At 38.3% G+C, this 23,421-nt stretch overlaps 1 protein-coding gene across 5 annotated transcripts in view; it reads left to right on the top strand.

Annotated features, from left to right (window-relative positions):
- rbfox3 (RNA binding fox-1 homolog 3) overlaps window positions 1-23,421 on the top strand; it is a 564,559-nt gene that overhangs the window by 382,047 nt on the left and 159,091 nt on the right. For 4 of the 5 annotated variants that reach the window (XM_031894300.1, XM_031894299.1, XM_031894298.1 and 1 more), the window contains one exon: window positions 15,616-15,687. The exons of the other annotated variant lie outside the window; for it this stretch is intronic. The gene's annotated coding sequence lies outside the window, so the exon portion shown is untranslated. The remainder of the gene's footprint in view (window positions 1-15,615; window positions 15,688-23,421) is intronic. 5 annotated transcript variants of the gene reach the window in all.

Genomic DNA, 23,421 nt, shown 5'->3' with positions numbered 1-23,421 from the left:
AAGGACCTGAGACGAATTAAGGTAAAAATATTGTTCTGTGATCTATGGAAATGACAGGAGACTTTTGGATGAAAGCCTGAAGGAAAACTGAGAATGACTTGGTCTTGTCTTATCTGAAAGTAGGGCTGACTGATGGAGTTCACCCATTCAATGATCAAAGTCACCAGCAACAGAGTCTTCAAAGATTGCACTTTAATAAGGGTCCAAACTGGAGGCTTCAAGAGTTTATGCTTTAAATTGCAAAATCAAGTGCCACGGAGGGTAAAATATTCTTTGTGTAAGCCTAAGGTTTTGTGTTGCTTTCACAAAAATATTAACCAGTAACTTGTCAACTGCATGACAGTGATAATTACAATACCTGCCGTTTGAATAGGTGTCAGGCAGGATTTCCTACTGGATCAACATACTCTTTAGTAAACATCTTAGCCATCTCCAATTGGTACTCTTCAGAACCAAGAGTGTACCAATTAATTCGACATTTCATGGTGTTCTTTCTGAATTTAGCCTTAATTCCTTATGAACAGACACTAAAATAAAAGGAGCAGGGGTACTGTGGTAAGATGTTGGGCACAAAGAGCAACATAAAAGGTTTTGGGCAGCTTCAGTTAGAAAGAGACAGAAGTAATTTGTTGATTATGTATAAAAACACCCACAAACATCTGGACCAACTATAGTTTAGACAGTAAAAAACTTTTTAGCAAAAAAAACAAAACAAAGAACAACATGGTGGCACAGTAGTTAGCAGTTTTGCCTTGTCACATTGGGGTCCTGGGTTCGTTTTCATCCAAAGGAGTTTGTACATTCCCCATGTGTTTTACTTTTCACTGCAAAAACATAGGAAGGAACTGGTTTTGAAAAAAATGACCATCATCTGCGTGAATTTGTTTTGTTTTGAAGCAAAATTGTATTTGTGTGTGTGTGCTTCAGCAAATAACACATTTAAACTACAAATTGGCAAGTATAAGCAAGTACATTGTGGATGCTCTCTCTTCTACCTGAAAGCTATCATCTTTCTGATCTTATTAGCTTAGAATCTGTATCCAATAGATTTGCTTATTTCTCCAGTGTAAAAAGGAGGTGTTCTAATCAGTTCACTTAGAACAGTCCTAGTGGGTAGGCTTAGCAGTGGACCTGTAAAAACCATACTGTTGTACATGTTAATAGTATCTAGCCTAGAACTATATCAGTCTAAGCTATATCAGTGAAATATATATATTCACATTTTTTACTACTGCTTAGTTATTCTTTCTTGCGAGTGCCAATTTCTCAGTTTCTCTTTCTAACTCTTCACAAGCAATTAACTCATAAATTATATAAAAAACGTGTGTTCAGCCATATTGTTTCGTTATCAAAGTCCCTCCTGCTCTATTGTGCTCAGTGGAGCTTTGGATAATGCATAATCATAATGTTTTAGAGACGGCACTTCTAAATGAGACTCAATATTTTAAAATTAAAATTCTCATGCTTTCTAGAAAGAATAAAGGCTTACTGGGCTTTTTTTTTAAAAAAAATACATTGTTGTCTTACTGTAACTAGGGTTTTGAACCCTAAATATATTTCAGGTAGAGGTAAAATACAAATTTCTTATGGGAAATTATAAATGAGCAAATTTGTACTACATTGGTAAGTAATCAAGTGACAACACTAAATTATAACACTATAAACATTTAATGAACCTTAGTACTTTATTTTATATTCTGAAATATGTTCTTTATTTACGTAGAGGTATGGGACCTTTTATCCAGAATGCTTGAGACCTGGAGTTTTTCGGATCTTTCTGTAATTTGGATCTCTGTACTTTAAGTCTACTTAATAAACCCAGTAGGATTGTTTTGCCTTCAGTTAGGATTAATTATATTTTAGTTGGGATCAAGTACAAGGAACTGATTTATTATTCCAGAGAAAAAGGAAATCATTTTTTTAAACTGAAAGGATTTAATGAAATTATGCGAGATGGCCTTTCCATTATTTGGAGCTCTCTGGATTATTACTTTCCGAATAACAGATCCCATACCTGTTCCTGCTTTTTATGAATTATGCTATAAAAAGTGACAAAAACACAAAGCAATTGACTTTCAGTCTTGTTAAAGTTGTACTGTGCCTTATGCTTTGTAGTTTCTCAAGATTTATTGTCTTATGAATCTGGAGGCAAAGGCATTTGCAGCCTATATAACTAGCTGTATTAACATTATAAAACAAAAACACTGCTATCTAAAGCTGCTCAAATGTGGGTATGCATACCATCAATGGGACACAAATTCTAAATCTAGATGGGGTAGAAGTGTGGGTGGTTTCATATACTACACAGCTCTAGGTGGTTAAGCATAAGGTCCATAAACTGATGTATTGGAGCAAAAAGAGAAGAAGAAATAATTATATAGTGCACGTCAGCCAAGAGAGACTTAAAGGGAGACAATCACCGTTTTCAGTGAATATTTAGTTTTGCACCATTTATATTCACTTTTATCCTTTTTATCCAACCTATAACAATTAACAATATATCAATGAACTCATTTAATATTAATTAACTTATCTATTAAGCAAGTTCCAAATAAAATCTAGGAATGCACCAAACCCAGTTTTTCCAGTTCAGCCCCCCCCCCCCCCCCCCCCCCCGAAGGGATTCGGGCGAATGCTGAACCGAATCCAAATCCTAAATCCAAAAAGAGTAAATGTACATTTTTTTTACTTCCGTGTTCACGTGGACATTTAACCCTTCCGAATCCTAATTGGCATATGCAATAATTAGGATTCGGTTTGGCCAGCACTGTGGATTCAGCCAAATCGAAACCCTGTCAAAAAAGGCCGAATCCTAGCTTAATACCAAACCAAATCCTGGATTCGGTGCATCCCAAGTAAAATCATTGGAGAATGGCATATTGTAAAAGCTTCAGAAAACAGTGAAACTAACCCTCTTAGTATTTTATCACTCCCCTCTGAAATACAATATCTTGAAGCAGATTACTTCTATAGACTTTTTAAGGTTACAGCATGACCCTGTGAAGAAGATAAAAAAGACCTAGCTGTTGTGTTTTCAGAGAGATAACTTCCTTGACAAGCCTATTTCTCACTAACCAAGACAAATATAGAGTTTTAATGTATGTTTATTTTCCATTTGAATGTATAAGTGAAAGAAGTTTTTCCACAAAAAAAGAGTATTGTAGCCCTACAATACTCAGCAAAAGGTATCATTCTATGGGTGGCTCAGGATGCACATCTCTGTAGCTTTTAATGTGCAGAGTAGAGAGTACACTTGAAACACTGACCTAGTCCCAGAAAGCCACTTTACATGCAGATATATATTTTTATCAAAGAAGTCACAGATCATTCTGCATATTTAGTAGTGATTCCATAACTTGCCATTTTAAATGAGGGAGGCTTATGTCAAAATGGATTTTAAGAATCCACCTTGCCCACCCTAAGTTCTTTGTTACCTACAGGCAAGGGACACTAGCCTTTATGCTGGTTGGAAGGCTGCAGTGTTTAGTAGCTTCTTCACGCGAGCCTGAGAGCCCTGTGCAAGGATCTCATAGGCTCAATGTACCGCTTACAGTAGTTCTCCAGCTCACTGCAACCTCACTCCTCACCAGCTCGATATAAAAGTTTTTATGGCCAATGCCTGTCAAATAGGTAGACCGTGGTCTTTGTTGGTACTATGCTGAAATGAGGGGAAATATTCAGATTTACAAAAGCAAAACAGGATAAGTATACTGGCATAATTCCTAAAAGAAATATGAACTTTTACTAAGACTTTAAGGTCTACTATTCCTTTCAGTCTAGTGTGCATAATTTGGCAATTTGTGGGTTTTAAAAGTTTGTCTTGGCAGGAATAGTTAATGTGTAAAAATGGGCATTTTCACATCAAGGAAATTCATTTTCCTGGAAGCAAGAGATTAATGCTTGACGCACACTTACATATTGAAGTGATTCAGTTGTGGTTGGTCAGTCCAAATAGCTGGATGATCTCACTGCAATCCATTCCTATAGAGGCCACGTGAGTCCAAACACACTGTGCTACTGGCCTGCAAGTGGCATACCATCCATCTCTATGGATCTGTATACAAGTCAGTTGTCTAAAACATGGTGAAAACTATTAAATGTACCAATCTGTCTTCTACTAGAGAAATTAAATCACATGTAAGCAGGCTTTACATGGGTTATGGCTTTACATTTATTATGGTGTCTCTGCAAATATCTATATAGTCTATAAGTGGACTTACAGCAAAAATAATGAGAGGTCCTCACCTTTCAGTTCTTGTCATTGTTTCACTGATCAGTTAGCAATAACTTCTATCAGTTTTCCATTTTGTTATAATCCCTATTAAGAAACCTGATGGAACATGGCCTTGCAGTCTGGTGGGGATAGTTTGATACAGGTATCAGACCCCTTATCTGGAAACCCATTATCCAGAAAGTCCAGAATTATGGAAATGTCATCTGACATAGACTCCATTTTAATCAAATAATTCACATTTTTAAAAATGATTTCCTTTTTCTCTGTAAAAATAAAACAGAACCTTTACTTGATCCCAACTAAGATATAATTAATCCTTATTGAAGGCAAAACAATCCTATAGGGTTTAATTACTGTTTAAATCATTTTTTTAGCAGATTTAAGATAGGAGATCCGAATTATGGAAAGGCCCCTTATTCAGAAAACCCCAGGCCCCGAGCATTCTGATAATGGTTCCCATACCTGTATTTAATTTAAGGTAGTGGTATGCAATTGTGGTCATTCTGCATTGAAGCAGAACTGCATGGCTCTGGCATTTTGGCATGCTGCCTTCCATAGTTATGTAGAGCTGGATTCTTTTTTTTTTTTCAAGCTACTGTATTTTTTACAGGCTAGGAGTGTGGAAATACTGTTCTGCTCTAAATTATATTGTACTGCACATCTCTAGTGAAGTGTGTCCTTTTTGAAATAATTGAAAGTTACTATTTATCATTGTTTATATTATCCCCACTTCTGCCTTCCACAATGCCACCTTCTTTAATCTACCCAGATAATGTTAGGTTACACGATGCCTAATTAAATTTACCCTAGTATATATTGTGTGAATATGATAGGAATTAATAACGAATGGTCTCTGCATACATGTCTCTACTATATACATAAAGGATAATAATATTAATAAACACCAACAATAGTACTAGTAAAGAGATAAAGAAGACTAATCAGCTTTTCACTTCTGTTGTATTTCATTGTCACTGAAATAGTTTGTAAATACATAACCACTGGTTTTCTACAGTGAAACAACATCAAAACAGCAAAATAGGTCAAATCGCTGAGTAACACAGCACATGACAAAAATATAAAAATAAATCTTAAATCAAAAGTGAAAAAGAATAACAGAGGCAGAAAATCAGCTAATGGCAGTATTGTTATGATTCCGTTTAGAGAATATAAAAGGCCTTCATAAGCACTTTAGCAAAATTGTAGGCAGTAGGGTCAGAACTAGAGGGTAGGCAGAAGAGGAACATGTCTAGGGTGCAACACTGGGGGTGCAGGGCATGTATCTGTTCTGCCTGCCTTTCTCTGTGATCAAGGAGAGACAGTGAGGGAAAGATGTGGTGCTAGAGATGATTTTGGAGGTTTCTGAAAAACTGGATCTGGAAGTTACAATAAAAAAATTACTTTTTTATCATATATATAATAATTAGACTAAGTGAAAGATCAAGTTCCCCTTGGAAAAAAATCAGACACATGCCTAGTGTGCCTGGCCAGCTTAGCCCAGCACTGGTTGGCAGTTAAAAATATACTTATAAAACATGTATAGTTGGTGGTATGGATGCCCAATTTCACAGGTTAGCTCAAACAGTCAATCCATTCTGAAGGTTGTCTGTGCACTGAACAATATTGTTGAGCAATTTGGCAAGTTTTGGTTAAAATGCCTGAACATAACTGTGTAGGAGGCTCTGGGAGGGGTAGTATCTACAGACTGTTCAGCAATTCCATCTTTCAATTTGGTTAAAACAAATCTAGTAGTTTCCTTCCTCTGGTTAGTGTTTCTCCATTAATGAACTCATTAGTGCATTTCAATGGGCACTCTGGCCAATGACCTCCCACACAAATCAGATCACTGGGTGAACAAATAGGTTAGTGCAGTCTGCCCATCCATGTGTGTGATCAAAATTTATTTTGACCAGTGCTGTTTCTGTGTTGATTCTTGCCAAAGGCAGCATATTACCAGCTGCAGGTACCCTGCATGGGCACCTTAAAAGACAATGGCAAAGTTAATGAGACTTAATATTTATTAATAATAATAATAATAATAATAATAATAATAATAATAATAATAATAATAATAATAATAATAATAATAATAATAATAATTATAATTATAATAATAATAATAATTAATACACATGTCTACTAATAAATCAAAGTATAAGAAATATAAAAAAGTCAGTATGTATAACTTAGTAGCAGTGACAGAAATATGTGATAATGCAATAGATATCCACAAGGATGAGGCAATTGGCATAATAGGAGAAGACATTGCTGGAAAGTTCCAGGAGAAATAAGTTTAGGAACATTTTGTACTGGTGTCTGCTCATTCTTAGCAATATACATCATATATGGATGGAGGAAGTGGAATCAAGGGAGTTAACATCTTAATGAGTTAACATAAAATGAGTTAACATACCCAATCACACCACAGTCCCCAGACCTTGTCAAATTTGATAAGTGAAGCTTTGGTCTCATAGGTAAGCTTGAACAAGGGGATTGCAGTATTGGCATCATATTTGTTTGCTTTTGTCTGTATGAGGCAGTCTCCTCAACCTTATTTATTTGTTTGTAGAACCACACCTCTGACTCTACCTAAGCTGATCAGAAAACCCTGCACTACAATGATGAGCCTCAAGAAAGGCGAAACCGGTCTGTAGTTGGGAATCTGATCAGCTATTATCCTGGCTTCAGCTTCAAACCCAGTGGGTGAGCTGTAGCCTATAGGATAAACCCATGTAAATGGGATTTTTTTTTTAAGAGTTTGGAATTCATTCCCAGAATTCCTTTTGTTTGCTTTTGTCTGTATGAGGCAGTCTCCTCAACCTTATTTATTTGTTTGTAGAACCACATGGTGACTCTACCTAAGCTGATCAGAAAACCCTGCACTACAATGATGAGCCTCAAGAAAGGCGAAACCGGTCTGTAGTTGGGAATCTGATCAGCTATTATCCTGGCTTCAGCTTCAAACCCAGTGGGTGAGCTGTAGCCTATAGGATAAACCCATGTAAATGGGATTTTTTTTAAGAGTTTGGAAATCATTCCCAGAATTCCTTTTGTTTAGTATTGGCATCTGTGTCAAAATAGACGCTGGTGTAACCCATGCAATGCATGGCTACAAAACAATAATATGCAGTATCTATGTCTGGCATGAACGCATGTTACAATGACATCCAGGACCCTCTGGGAGACAAGTGGCTTTAAGCCACATACCAAGAAGTCCGTCACTCTGATCCAGTATGTCTGAACAAGGGGGCAGGACCATATTGTATGAAAGAAATCATCCTGAGATCTAAAGGTCCACCACTGCCCCACAGTATAGAATGGTCTTGGGCCTGTAAGGAGAGGGTTATGTCCTAAATGCTTGAACATGGGGGATAGCATTATTGACTGTCTGCTGCCCAGTCCCAAACTATGCCAGTAACTTAGACCTCCTGCTTAGACCTATCTGCTGCCAGGTTGTAATAGATGCTGATGAAGTGCCCATCCAACAGGGCCAGACGGGGCCAGTGGAACACCTGGAAAAACCTGGTGGGCCCTGGCCCTTGTAGACCTTGTGGCCCAGTCCCAAACTATGCCAGCAACGTAGACCTCCTTAAAGAACAAGTTAACCCACCTCTGGGGCCCCCCACCCCCGTTGCAAACTTCCCAACTTCATATTGGAAAGTTGCTTAGAATTGTGTTTTATTATATTTTTGGGGGTTGACATGATCTTTAACAAGTTAAAGAACATGATGCACGTGGCACAGTTTGGGAAGTTTTGCGACCGAGGTGGAGGGCCCCCGAGGTGGCAGCCCCGGTGGGCCCCTGACACTCTTGTCCAACACTGACATCTGATGCATAGCTGTACCTTTCTTGCCATAAAGTAATACTATGCAGTATCTAAGTATGGTGTGGACTCATGTTATAATGCTGTCCAGTACCTAGGAAGAAAGTGGCTTTAAGCTGTATGAGGTCCATCACTCTGGTCCAGGTTTTGAACCATGACCTAAAGGCTATGTACAATTTCTATGTAGTGGGTTGAGAATTGGGAATGCAAATGATGTCTTAATTGGAAAAAAGTGTTCTTACAAGAGTTTGTAAGGAGATTGTAAGGCAAATTGGGAAATGGTAGGGGTGGGAAGTGGCCAAGGCATTTTAAAGGAACAGTAACGCCAAAAAATGTAAGTGTATGAAAGTAATTAGAATATAATGTACTGCTGTCCTGCACTGGTACAACTGGGGTGTTTTCCCCAGAAACTTATATAAATAAAGTTGCTCTGTAGCAATGGGGGCAGCCATTCAAAGGAGGAAAGGCACAGGCACATAGCAGATAACAGATAAAACACTATTGTATTCTAGAGTGGTTAACTGTTATCTGCTATGTAACCTGTGCCTTTTCTCCATTTTTCCAGCTTGAATGGCTGCCCCCATGGCCACACACCAGCTTATTTATATAAACTATATTATATAAAAATATCAGTGAAATATTTAGCCATATGGAATCAAAGGAAGTGCTGAATTACAAATCCAAGACATGTGTAAACATACTCTGCAGTCTGCACATAGTATACATAAACAGCCTAGAACAGTTCTAAGTTCTTAGCATTGTGTGTATCATATACTATTGCGAGTAAATAGTCATATATACAGTACCTTCGTGTCTACAAAGAAATGAGCTCAAGCCATATAGCAAACTGTTGCTGAGGCTACCAGAGCAGTTAGAAAAATGTCCTTTTTACACAGAAAAAGGCTCCCGTGACCTCTCTGGGCATCCAAGTTCCACATTCAATAAGCAGGTTCCAAACAAAAGCAAAATAGATTTAATGATGTGCCTTTTTTAGGTTTGTGAAGGGGTCTTGTATTTCATGATACAAAGTTAAGTGGAATATTTCCAACTGTAACAAGGCAGCTCTGCTGAACCCTCACTTAATAACTTTAAATGCCTTAAAAAGTATTTTTGCATTTGGAATTTCTCCCCCTCCCTTCCTGAATCATGCCCTTTGTATTAATAGCCTTAATTACAAAATGCAGAAGATTCCAATTGCACACTAGAAAAGAATGCTGACAGGCCAAAATGTTGCAGAGTTAATTAAGCCTAGCTTATTATGAAATAAAAAATATATATATATATTTACAATATTAACAGCATTACTGTAAATGTATGTTATGCAAGGTTTAAGGCACAAATATAATATTGTGTATTCATTTCCTCTTGAAGTGAAACGCTGTATATTGAGTTCAGCCATTACTAGGAAGGGTTTAAACTTGCAGATGGCTTAGTATTTGCTTAAAACAGTTGATTCAATCCAGGTATGGGATACTTTAGCCAGAATACGTTATCAGGTATATCAGGCAACAATAGTTACATTCTTTGACTGTTTGTCTGTCGGCAGTAAATGTCGGCTGCAAATGCAATTGGCAGTAATAGGGAGTAATTGCAATGGCTTAGTTTATTCTTATATCAATAGTTTAAAAATACTTGTAAGACTAGATCATTTGTTGCACATTATCTTCTAAATATTATAATCAGAGGTAATAACACACAGCTTAGTTTTCCTGTAACCCTTCAGAGCAGAATTACAGTATAACAGGTTGATTATTTTGTATAGCTAATCAATTAAATAAAGGCATAAAATATATCAATACAATGATGATGGGGAGTGGAGGAATACAACAAGTCCATATGGTCCTTTACAGAGTGCCCAGACATGCAGAAATCTATCTTATAATAGGCCAGTCAGTTTTTTTCTGTACTATTGTATTATTTATATAACCTTTTATCTGGGCTTTCTGAAGAACATGGAACTGACAGAATTTGGCTATTGTTTGCCTTCATCACAATGTTGGTGACAAAACACCCACGTATATCCTTCTGTTGGTAAGCAATGGAATTAGTGCAAGCATGTAAGTAAAATCACATTATCTTGCAAATAGGGATGCCACCTTTGTGGCTAAACCAGAACAAAGGGGGCAAGGCAGATGGCTCGGGTGTGGGCAGTAATGCTGGTGGTGGGTATGATGATATCAGAGGTGGGCAAAATAAAGCTGGGCAGGGTTATGATGCTGGGGCAGGGTTATTGCATCATTTGGATGCAAATGGCTGGATTTAAACCAGTCAGTTCTTTGAAAAACTGGAATGTCCTGTTCATAACCACAGGGGTGGCAAAACTATCACCATCTATATTCTGCCTGGGGAATAAGTCCAACCCTTTAATTAAAGGTATGGGATCAATTATTATAGAAATCAGTTATACAGAAAGCTCTGCAATACAGCAATGCTAATTTGGAAAAACAATTCCTAATTTTTGGTTGTTTCTTTCTATAATAATAATGTACTTGATAAGCCATGTTCATAGAAAAAATAACGGGAATCTTATTATTTATTTGTTTTTTTAATTTATTGGCAAGATTATTGTTCAGGTTTCACAAGGCTGAAAACCGAACATACACTTGAGACCTGAACAGACATTAGAAGAACCGAACTGTTATGGTCAAAACCAAACAGGTGGCAAGATTCGGTGTCACGCTTGTGCCAATTCCAATATTTAGCTATGGAATGGACAACAAAACATATGTCTGCATATGTCATTGCCCTTAAAGGACAAGGAAAGGCAAAGTCACTTGGGGGTGCCAAAATGTTAGGCACCCCCAAGTGACTTTAATCGCTTACCTTGTACCCCGGGCTGGTGCCCCTGTTAGGAGAAAACAGCACCAGCCCGGGGTACCTGTAGCGAGCGCTTCCTCCGTTTTCTAAGGACTAAACGACGCGCACATGCCGACACATGCCGACTTGTTCAGCTTGTCACTCTACTGCGCATGTGCGAGCACCCAAACCAGGAAGAAGGAAGCGCTGCAGCTACCCCAGGTGCTGTTCTCTCCGTACAGGGGCACCAGCCCGGGGTAAAAGGTAGGCGATTAAAGTCACATGGGGGTGCCTAACATTTTCAAGTGACTTTGCCTTTCCTTCTCCTTTAACATAAAGCAGGGGTCCTTTATTGAGTGGACTTCAATGATGAGTCTATGAGAGTGAAAAACCAGGACTCCTTAAAAGGTTGTCCCTCATATTTGGTGGCATTACCACCAAATATGGAGTTAAATCTTCAGTTTAATTTTATTATATGGCTATGTTGTATTTTTTTAATGATATGGGGGTGTTTTACATCTAAACTGTGCAACAGGATCAAGTTTTTTTACTCATTTCCTTCTCCCCCTGGAATCAGCACTTGATATAATAATGAGCATTATTTAATGAGCTCTTCCCCATGAGTGCTACTGATGTCTTTGGTGTAAAATAAATAATGACCAATTAACTGTACAGAGGAGAATTAACTTTAAGGCATAGAATATAAATATATTTGTATTATTAGTTGCTAATTTTGTAGACAAAGCAGTAGATTTCTTACATTAACTCAAGTAGTATGGAGGGGGGAGTGGAGGCAACAGTGAGTAAATAGATAACGAGACAATAAAAATTAATTAAGATACTGTTGTTGACAGACAAGGGAAGTTCCTGCTCTGTAGAGCTTACAATCTGAGAGAAAGGGTAACTTACCAACACAAAGAATAATAAATTCATATTCACAATTGAATTAGCTGTGCTGGTGCTCCAAGAGGTAGAGTCTGACTTTAAATTTGCAGAGATGAAAGGAAAGTTACTTAATGAGGAATTTAGGGATTGGATTACGAAGGTAAGGGAAAATTAGTTGAGGCAGTGGATAGTACTGGACGTGTGTGGTGAGAAGACGGAAGCTCTCAGAGAAAAGGAGGAGAACTCATAGACACATGAGCAGGAGCGTTTTAATAAATGGGCAAAAGGGTATTTGCTCAGGGCCCACTTGGCTAAGGGGCCCACAATCAGACATTTGAAGCATCTCCAAAAAAAGATGTGTGAAAAGAGCCATTTATGCTAGACTGGACAAAACCATCCATGAACAGAGGAGGGGGCCTGTGACACTGCTTGTGAGAAACAATGCCCCTTTGACATGCTTACCTTGGCGGTTTCACAACAATTCACACTTCCAGTTACTGGATCATACTTTCTCACACCTGTGAGTTTCATCCAACACCTAATTGAATAAGTTCAATGGAAACATTGTGATTGGATGTCTGTGACTGTACTACCCTCAAGGGTTTAAATACCGGGGAATTCCCTACCACTCAGTTGAACTAAAGAAGCCACTTGGATGAGTGGTGAAACATTTTCAAGATAACTCAGACAAGTCCAGTTGCTTTAGACTTAATTGTACTAGATACTGTATATCATGACCTGGACTTTTTATAGACATATCCCAAAAAAACACAGAGTATACGAATGAGGAGAGCACCTCGCAGAATTCCTGCTTAAAAAGTGAAAACTTGAAAAAGGGCTTGAGGGAGTCCAAAACATGTTGTGTGTGTAGTCAGAAATAAAGCCTTTTTAAGCAGGAATTCTGAGAGAGGTGCCCTTCTCATTCGTATACTCTGTGCTGTTTTAGCTTGCAGATGCCATTTGGAGGATTGATGCATCTGGTCTGTAAGGCTGAGCACTTGAACAAACTACAATCAATATCCCAAAAAAAGTTGACCCGTTATTTTAGTCAGCTGGAATAAGGGGTGCTACAACATATTTGTTCAAAATACAAAGATGCCTTAAGGCATATTTGTTGGTATATTTAGTGGAGACAGGTATTTATTGAGGTGTCAGGAAATTGTTTACTTTCTCCCATGGCTGTTGGTTCAGGGTAGGAACCTGAGGATCATATCTACTTCAGTAAGCACAAACCATAATTTCCTGCCTTGTTATATTCAAGTGGTTGAAGGCAGTTCTTTTACAAAGTTCTTGAGGCACTAGAGGCCCACCATTGTGATTTGTTCCCTGAGCCTACTAATACCTTTATGCAGTAAATGGTTTCTAAAATGTGGGAAGCTATGACAAAAATTTTGCTTATGGAGGAGCTGGTTTGCTTTAAAATTAATGCATAAAAATAAGAATTCTCTTCCCACAGTTATTTTAAAGAGTATAGAGCAAGAAAGAGTGCATGCAGAATAAACACATTCATCTGAACCATTAACAGCAACACACCATGGAAACCATATGTTTTTTTCCCCCAAAATTTAAAACATCAGGCAGAACATATTTTAAATACATTTTTATTGGGCTCACTGTCAAAATATGCATTATAGCAGGCAGAAAGGGTGACTGATAGCTGTGCACAACATTTGCTTCCTCTCCCTTCCCGTAATATATTATGCATGGACAATAGTATATGCAGCCGATAGTAGTACAAATATTTGCAGAAGACCCTGAGGCTAGACACAACTGAGAGATCTGTGAAATGGCAATTCTCTGTCAGTAATGTAATGCTGAAATTTTGGCTACTGAAACAGGACCATGAAATGGTCGGAAGGATAACCGTATAGCTGTTGCCCTAATGCTCGACCAGTGTTATATATTTCCTCTCGAAAACACATCACCGTTTTATGAGACGTTATGGAAAACTGGAAGCTTTCTGTTATGAATGAAGCTTATTCAAGTTGAATTTATTCTTACTGGTGATAAGGGACCTGTGGTTGATATGGTAATTTTATAAAAGCATACATACATACATACATGGTTCTTCCAGGAGGAGCAGTGTCCTTGCATTTTAGAAGAATAAGAGAGATTCATTCTCAGTTGGGAAAATCCTGAATTACACTAAAAATTGAAATGAAAATTGTGGAATATATCTTCAGAAGTTTAAGATGCTCCATCCACTATTAAGATTACGTTTCCCACTTGGTTTCCAGGTCTGACATGGCTGCAGACACTGAAAGCTTGTTTGACTTCTGAAGCGCTTGATATCTTGGCCTGAGGGTAGTTGAAATGGGGTAGATGGTGTGTGATGTTAACCAGAGTTAGGAGGTCCATAGCTATTATATAGATATGTTGTCTTTGCAGACCAGGACTCTGAATACACTGGGGATATCATTAAGATTGAAGTGTCATCAAGGCATTTTATGGTTGTAGAAATCTCCAGTGATCAGGGCAAATAGTTTGGTTGCAGACATGCCCCCAAAATTAGATATTGGGCGTATTTATTAACACTGTGCATTTGTACCTAAGCAGTAACCCATGTCATCCAGTCATATATTTGCTCTTGTTTTTCTACCTATAGCTGGCTAAGAAAAAATAATCCATGATTGGTTGCTATGGGTTACTGCTCATGTTTATTTTTTGCACAATATGGATAAATGACCCATATTGTAAGGTAATACAGTAACTTGAGTAATTTTAATAGATATTTACATTAAATACAAGAATGCATATTATATAATAACGCAAGGCTCCTAGTATAAAATACATTGTCATGAATAAAAATTATAGATCTCATTTTTAATCTGGTATTATATACAGCATTCCAGCATTATTTAGTGGGCAGGGTCAATAATTGCACCAATATGTAAGGGATTTGGGGGATATCCATACTGATGGGTGTTAAGTAATTTAGACAACAAATGTTTATTGTGGCTAATCGGGAACTGGACATACAGGAGCTGAATGAAGTGAGCGTTGGAACAGGACAGGCAGGAGGGGGATGGAGTGGGTGTACGGGAAGGACAAGGCAGGTGAGGGATGGAGGGGACATAGAGACAGGATATGCAGGAGCAGAAAGAGGCAGGCATAGAGATAGGACAACTTCAGCAAACAAAAATATACACAGGAGCACTCACCGGTAGACTCGCAGGCGTGCTACACATGCACCAGCACGGATGGGTGCTGCCTCTCACAATACTAGTCCCAAGCATGGAGCAACAGCCAGTCGATTTAAAAATACAAACATCTTTATTATTAGTCTTTATTATTATAGTAAAAGCATCAAAGAAACATAATGGGCTCAACCCCACAACATACCCTGCTCGGCTTGATGCGTTTTGTGGCCCCTAGCCTCTTCCTCAGAAGCTTCACAAAGGGCCACGAAATGCGTCAAGCCGATATGGTATAATTTTAAAGAAACCACGATCATTTCTGAAGTCCTAAAATATTGCGACAATGCTTTTATTGTCCATATGAAAATATCACAATTGCGTTCCGAAAGTCACTAAATGTTCGTGCCGAAACGATTGTTTAACAGCATGAAAACCTCTCTGGCTTTGATGCCTTCCATGTCTGGCATTGGAAGCCTTCCATAGGACTCAATGGCACTCGACAGATCAAACCTGGAGAAAAGATAGTCCAGATGAAAGTGTAACCAAAGCATTATTGAATTCTGAAATGTTCGTATTCTTTGCTCAAATTACAATTTTTTCCATGGAAATGTACCGAAAAACTTTTTAATGAAATTTTCTTTAATTTAGAAAAAATTAAAATTTATCTGAAAATTGTTTAGTAAATGGGCCCCTTAATGTCCTGACACAAGCATAACATTTTTTACTTTATCTTATTTTAGTGGACCCCAAGTTTTCTGGTGAACAGTGGATTTGAGGAAATTTTTTTACGTACACTGGATCCTTAATATAAGGTAAACTAATTATCATCATTAACTTCAGTGCTTGTTTTTTTTACCTTTATAAAGACCGTTATATATTAGGGGTAATTCCAGGTTTTGCCCTTTAACTTTAATTTGGGGTGTAAGAATTAGGTGTCTGAAAGGAGCATGATAATATAATGTATACTTTAGAAATGCGTTGGGTTCCTGAGAGTTAATTAAGCCTGTCAATTGTTAAGCCAGTAGTCAGAAGAGGCTGCTTATAGCCTTGCCTTTTTCAGGCCAGTTGCCAAGCTCATTTGGTTCTAGCAGTTGGTTCATAAACAGTTGTGAAATTCGGTGGAAGGCATTTAGGATCACAAAGGGTTTACATGCTTATCGTAACAGTAAATTTTCTCTCAAACTGTTACACAGTGTAAAGCTTTTCCAGTTTAATAACACATGCATTGTAGCAACACTAGTGCTTCACAGCTGGGCCTCCTAAGGACTTCTCTAACTCTGTGTCTATCCATTTAAATCTTGACAACAGTGGGTAAGACATGGGGTACTAGCCCTTTTAATCTCCTTGTTAGTGTTTCTGACTTCTTTAGTAGCTATGCTGATTCTCACTCCTAGAGAAAGCTATTGAAGGCGTGTTTACCCCTGACCTCACCAAAGTATTCTCCTTATCTATTCTTTACTGACACTTACTTTGTGCTTCTGGCACCATCCAACTTCTAGCAAGAGTCCAAAGTGGAAGAAGAATGAAATCCTCTTCCTATATAGGAATAAAATTCATCTGAGATGTCTGACCAATAGAAAATTCCCAGCTTTCCCCAAGGCATGCTTAATGCCTTATGGTGTTAATGGATTGTTGGCCCCTCCCTCCATAGGCTTCACCATGACTTTAGGATGTGTGTTTACTAAGGACCATATTTATTATGCTGTGTAAACGAATTCACTGAAAAAACAGTATAAAAAGCTGTGTAAAATAAATGAATAACATAGCCTTCCAAATGCCAGATTTTACGAAAAAACGTGTAAAAAAATTACGCCGATTTTACACCGTGTTTTAAACAGCAAAGTCTGGTGATGTGTGGCGAATTTTCTCACCGTTTTTTACACAGCATAATAAATATGCCCCTAGGACTGGCGATAAATATCACCGGTGATGTTGCCTGTAGCAACCAATTAAGTATTTGCTTTTGATTTCTAACTTGTAGGTGACTGTTAAAATCTTATTGTTGATTGGTTGCATGGGCAACATCACTGGAGAAATGTATCTCCAATCTTAAAAAACACACCCCAAGGTTTTAACTCTTTTGCTTTAGTACACTATAACATTCATGTTGTACATTGTGCTTCCAACAACTTCCCTACAGACTGCCAGGGTACTATGAGTTACCAGAAAACATATCACAAGGTACTTTAAACTCATAAACCTGGGTTGTGAACTAACAGTATAACATTAACATATGCTATTTCAATTTATGACTTGTGCAAACACATTGCTTACCATAATACCTCATAGGATGAGTGGTGGACCCTTATGAATGCCCCTAGGTGCAATGGATTACTGTATTTTTCTCAGAACATTTTAACTTTGGAACATTTTCAATAGACATCTGTTTTCCAGTCCGCACATAACTTTTCTGTTGTTTTTACTGGAGCATCTGGATGCACTACTAGCTGCACTAAGATTTGTACAATTGTTACTGTAGTTGGACCTCACTGTAGCTAGTCTTCACACACAGGAGTCCATAGAGACCGCAAGCGTTATTACCCTGTTATAGGCTAGAAAATCCATGTGACTCCCCTAGCTAAAAAGAAATTCACAGCTTCCTCAAATAAATGTGGACCACCTTCATCCTCTATACTCTCTTACCCAGGCCATGGTTGGAATTAGGTATGAAAAGGATTAAATCTGTACTCCACTACATGTTTTTTAATATAGGTATTTTAGGAAAGTAGGTATATGTATAAAATAGTTTTTTTCCTAAACTTAAGTTGGTAAAGATGACCACTGCAACAGAAAATAAATACTTTAAATATCTTTATTTTACCCATAAATAAAAATGAATTGAGTGGTATCACAAATAAATGCGTGTCAGAAGACTCAATCTATTCCACTACGATTTTGCTGTTCAAGAGCTCCATTCATTCATTTGAATGGCACTTTCTGAGAATTAGGCTAATCATCGTAATGCAGGGGATTTGACTGTGCTGGATAATCTGCAGGATTCCAAACTTCATGTGTAAATATTTTATTGGCACATTGAAATGATAAGATAGAGTCATTTTTTGTAACAGAACTGACTATATATGCAGAAACTACAAGAAAAAATGTAATTGTTGTGCAAAATGATTCTTGCTGTTCTGTAACCTGTATTGGTACTGACTCTGCATCATACTATTTTTATTTTTCTATGTATTAATAGCAAGTATTTATATTTTTTCCCTTATGTTAAGGTTATACATTGAGACATGTTTTACCCATCTCATTGCTAACTTGTCAATATATTATTATACAATATTCAAAATAGAGTATTTAGTATTTTGTATTTCGAACAGCGTTTTTCAACCGCTGTTCCGCGGCACACTAGTGTGCCGCGAGATGTTGCCTGGTGTGCCGTAGGCAGGGCCGCAATTTTTACTTTAAAAAAAAAATCCGGGCCCTGTCATTGGGGAAGATGCTGCTGAAGCCGCCGAAGAGTAAAATGCTGCTGGGCACCAATGTATTAGGGGGGCCACGGGGCACACTGACTTATGGGGGCACTGCTGCTGGGCACCAATGTACTAGGGGGGCTGGCTCTTGGCACCAATGTACTGGGGGGCACTGCTGCTGGGCACCAATGTACTAGGGGGGCACTGCTCTTGGCACCAATGTACTAGGGGGGCACTGCTGCTGGGCACCAATGTACTAGGGGGGCACTGCTCTTGGCACCAATGTACTAGGGGGGGCACTGCTGCTGGGCACCAGTGTACTAGGGGGGCACTGCTCTTGGCACCAATGTACTAGGGGGGCACTGCTCTTGGCACCAGTGTACTAGGGGGGCACTGCTGCTGGGCACAGAGTTAAATTTTTTAACATTTTCTAATGGTGGTGTGCCTCGTGATTTTTTTCATGAAACAAGTGTGCCTTTGCCCAAAAAAGGTTGAAAAACACTGATTTAGAACATAGCCTTCTTGGCCTTTTCATTCAATAGCATATGTGCTGGCAACAATATTATGTTAACTATACACTGTAGAAATCATATGCATTTGGTTAGGTTTTATCCAAATAGCTTTATGAGCCTATATCACAAAGGCCTTTAAATTCAACAGGTTTATGAACAGGGCCATTGTGCGGTGTTGCTGCAAGACCGTGTGAATCATCCCTATGTGTAGACACAGTTATGCTGAACATTAGGTATAATGCAACAGGGCTTATTTACAATTGGGGGAAGAGGTGCAAAATTTAAGGCATGGAGCAGTTTTTATGGGTACAAGCACAAATCCTTTGTGTATAGGCTTGAAGGGGAAGGAAATTGCACATAGTGAATAAGACCTAGGGGCCGATTCATTAAAACACGATTTTGAATCCCGAATGGGAAAAATTCGGATTGTATACGATAATTTCTTAGGATCGCAAATATCACGAATATGCTTACAAAAAAATCGTATTAGTCACGATAATATCGTATTGGCGATCCGAAAGTCACGAAATTTTCATACCGAACGATCGTAAAATGCAGGAAAACCTTTCTGACTTTGATCCTTCTGTCCACAATTTTGGAAGCCTCCCATAGGAATCAATGGCACTCTGCAGCTCCAACCTGGCCCAAGGAAAGTCACGATAACGAAGGTTGAATGAATCCGAAACTTTCGTTCTTGTTGCAACAATACGATTTTGTTGCGTAATTTTTAACGCACAGTATGAAAAAAACGGCAAAAAAAAGCAAGGTACGATAAAGTCTCGATCGAACAAACGCACGGAGCATTCGTGGATTGATAAATCTCCCCCCTAGTGTGCTAGCAAATATGTATCAGGTATCAGCCTGATTTGTACTTATACTCACCACCAGTTTATATGTGGTTCCACTTCCAAGGAAGTACAGCTATTTCTTTGGGTGAGTGGTACCATGCAGTATGGGGAGGCATGAACATTGGAGAATGAAGTGTCCAGCTGTAGGGTAGAACTTTTATATTGCCTGCTGTGAGTGTGCTGACTCCTGCTGCAAGTGAGATATACACGTAGGTATCTCCTTCTGTAATGTATGCCTGTTTCCTGCTGTAAAAGATGAGTGTGCTGACAAGTGAAATATAGGCATAGCCTCTCCTCCAAGGTATGGCTAACACTTACAGCTCTGAGAAATGAGTCCTGCTGCAAGTAATATATTTTGTAAAGTAGGACAGTTTCCTGCACTGAGAAATGAGTGTGCTGACTCTGCTTTGATTGAAATGTAAGCATAAGGTTGTACTATATATTGCATGTGTAAGGCTACATATAAATATAAATCAAAAGTATATATTACATTAGAGTGTGGTTTATTAGGGAATTTCAACTATTGTCATTCCGTGCACGATCCCACCATGACTGGCCATAATTTTGTCCCTGGGGTCCTGCAAAGAGATCCCATTGCATTCCCTTGGCCTTGTTTCTATACTGTACATTTCAACAAGGGGTTAAATATCCTTTCTGTAATCATTCGGTTAATGTATGTAGTTATCTGAATTCCATGCTTTCTTGACCTATAAAGGTTTTTGCAGTATAGATTTCCTAAATCCTTGTTCCATATGTAATTTTCATATTGCTCCTTCAATAAACATGTCTTGAGGCCTTTCCCTAGTTTATGCATAGCTTGCACTGCATTGATGCATGTATTATAGTACTTCAGTTGCCCTGACACAGGAACACTTAATTTATTGTTGGTGCATACTGACTAAAATAATACAGCTTCAAACCTGACTGAAAACACACATGGATATATTCTTTTTATTATATCTTGTTTTACATAGACAGGCCTTGGCCTTGGTGGCAACTGATCCTGCTTGAGTTCCGGTGCTTATTTAAATGTAACTACTTGGCCTTGGCCATGGGCACTTAATATCCATAAGCCTTAGGCACCAAACAGATTGCAAGCTCTGTGGGGCAGACACTGAAGGATATAAAGAATTAGTAGGGCTTTATGGCAATAATGATTGTAATGGAATAAGTAACCTTGCTCAAGCCATTAAAAGGCATAGTTTGTCTACTAGAAAATGGGTATTTTGCTCCAGGCAAGTTTAGTAATAAGAGCATTCAGTTCTGCTGCATCCACCCTTGCAGAAAATCAGCGTAAATAATTAAGATATTTGTTGTATAGCTTTATTTGAATGCACATTACGCATAGCCTTTGCAAGCAAACAGCAACAGACATAGTTATTAACAGATTTGTACGCACCAATGTCAGCACTAGTGTTTAACTAATAAGTATGATATATTGCCCAGTGTTTCCAGTGTCCTTAGGCTTATGTTATACAGGGAAATTTGTCACTTGGGCTTTTCCCAACACAGGTGGAATTGTATCCTAGCAATTTCATTAGCACAAAAAAACTGCATTTAATACACAAAATAGGCAAATAACTGATTTGTGCAACCTGAAGAAATAGCTGTCATTAAGATATTGTTGTAATGTTGCACTTTGTCGTTTATTTTTGGGAAATAAAGGGGTAGGTGAAGCCAGTGATGTTACTAAAGAAAATTTAATTTAGGGCCCCAAAACATTGGTAAGTTGCCCTATTCTACCAAGATATTGATAGTGCTGATTAATTAGGGCTTTCCTGGGCCCCCAGTATTCATGCCCCCCCCCTTTCTCTCTTTCTCTGTAGTTACACCTCTGGATGAAGCAGATGGTGATTATAAAACTCAGGTAAGGGGGCTTTCGATGTCAGCTATTAAGTAAGTTGCTTGAAAAAAATATTTATCATTTATCAGTCATATTCCAGTATTACATGATGCAGCCCATTAATAAATGAGCCTCTTGCATGATGTAAAAATCTTATGGGCCTACATGAAATTATTAGCTCTTGTATAAGAGGCCAAGAGCAAAGTTTACTCTCCATTCATGGTTTAGAAATCCCAATTCTTTGTGAATCCAAACTAGTTCTGCCGGCTAAAACCTGACTGGACTCGGTTCTGTGTTCTTGGCTAACGTCCAGTTGGTCTATACCCTCTTTACCCTACCATACCTTTACTCCTCTTCACTACTACCACAGCTACCTGCTGTTCATCTGCCTAGCTAATCTAGTTCAATGGCATCTAAACTCCAATCACCCAGTAATAATCAGTATTGTTGGTTAAAATGCAGACCCAGTGAGGGATGCAAGTCGGAGCATGCACTCGGAAGGTACCAAAGTGTTGATGTAAACGAATTAATGCTTTATTCTAATATGCTTATGACTAATAATGACTTTTATATCAACTATATTGGTGCCTTTGGATTTCTGTGTCTTCATAAGAGCATCCAGCTTTGTTGTTCTGGATACATCTAATACAACTGAATTTGTTGAAGGTTTTATTTGTTTCAACTTTAACATAAGAAAGGAAAGAAATCAGATCACCACGGTTTCCATGTGTAGACAGTGTCTGAAATCTGTACAAGGTTAGCAGCAGCAGAACCAACTGATAAGTGATTGAACATTTTAAGGAATAGAAAAGAATAGAGGTTAAGAGCAAGAGAGGAAGGAAATAAGACAGGCCATGGGGTGCACAATATTATATCAAACATTTGATAGCAGATCATAGGCTTGTTGTATCATGGTAGGCAAAGTCCTAAATTGGAGATGTGGGTCTCAGATTTTTTCAAACTTGTCCAGGCACCCTTTGCTTAGATTTGTCATATTATAGAGGGGGAGAGCCTCCTTTATTAAAATCTTCCCGTGTTTTAAAGTTGGGGCTGTGGATGGCTTCCAGGATAGAATGATTACTTTCTTAGCATAAAAGCATAAAAACCTCAGGATACATTGATATCTGCCAAGAACTATGTTCTTAAAGGAGAAGGAAAGGTAAAAACAAAGTAAGATTATCAGAAAGGTCTATGTAAATACAGCCATAAGCACTTACAGTAATGCTGCACTGAGGCCTCTATTAAAAGAAACACAGGGTTCCTTGTCTCTTTTTTTGTAAACATGATGTTCCAGTGTCTGACTTCCTCTCTCAGAAACATCCATAATTCCCATGGCCAGAGTCTGCCCAGTTCTCTCCCCTCTCCTGCTCCCCCTCCCACGAGAATGCTAAGAACTCCCTCCCCCCTCCCTTAGGAATGTGTGATCTCATCTATAACGGCTAGAGACTGCAGGCAGGAAGCTACATAAAATGGCAGCTGCTATCTTAAAGGATAAAGTTTCTAAAGCTGCTTACACAGATATGGTAATGGTTTCTGCAGAATAAATATATTGTTCTAGGGGGCACTAATGTGGCAAATCTATTGGCAGTAAAATGAAAAATGACTTTCCATCTTCTTTAACTAATCTCAGTAGGCATGCCCATGGAATAAAGACATGCTGGTAGGATATGTTCTGTATATAATACGGTATTGTTTAAGAACATTATTGCAACCAATTACAAAAGGTAAGGAGTGGGTGAGGTCATCCCAATCATCTATCTGTGGTATGTCTCCAGGCCATTTGGTATGGCAGTTCACAAAGGGGTTACCCCTTTGTGTATTGAGTACGAATACAAGACACTAGCCATTTTTGTCTGATACCCGTACAATTCCTTTAGATTCAGAAAGGGAGATCTTGGGTGGAGTAGGGTACTGACCTGCG

The sequence above is a fragment of the Xenopus tropicalis genome, chromosome 10 (genome assembly GCF_000004195.4).
Source record: "Xenopus tropicalis strain Nigerian chromosome 10, UCB_Xtro_10.0, whole genome shotgun sequence".
NCBI classification, from domain to species: domain Eukaryota; kingdom Metazoa; phylum Chordata; class Amphibia; order Anura; family Pipidae; genus Xenopus; species Xenopus tropicalis.
The sequence above is the reverse complement of the archived record's forward strand: the minus strand, read 5'-3'. Positions and strand labels throughout refer to the sequence as shown.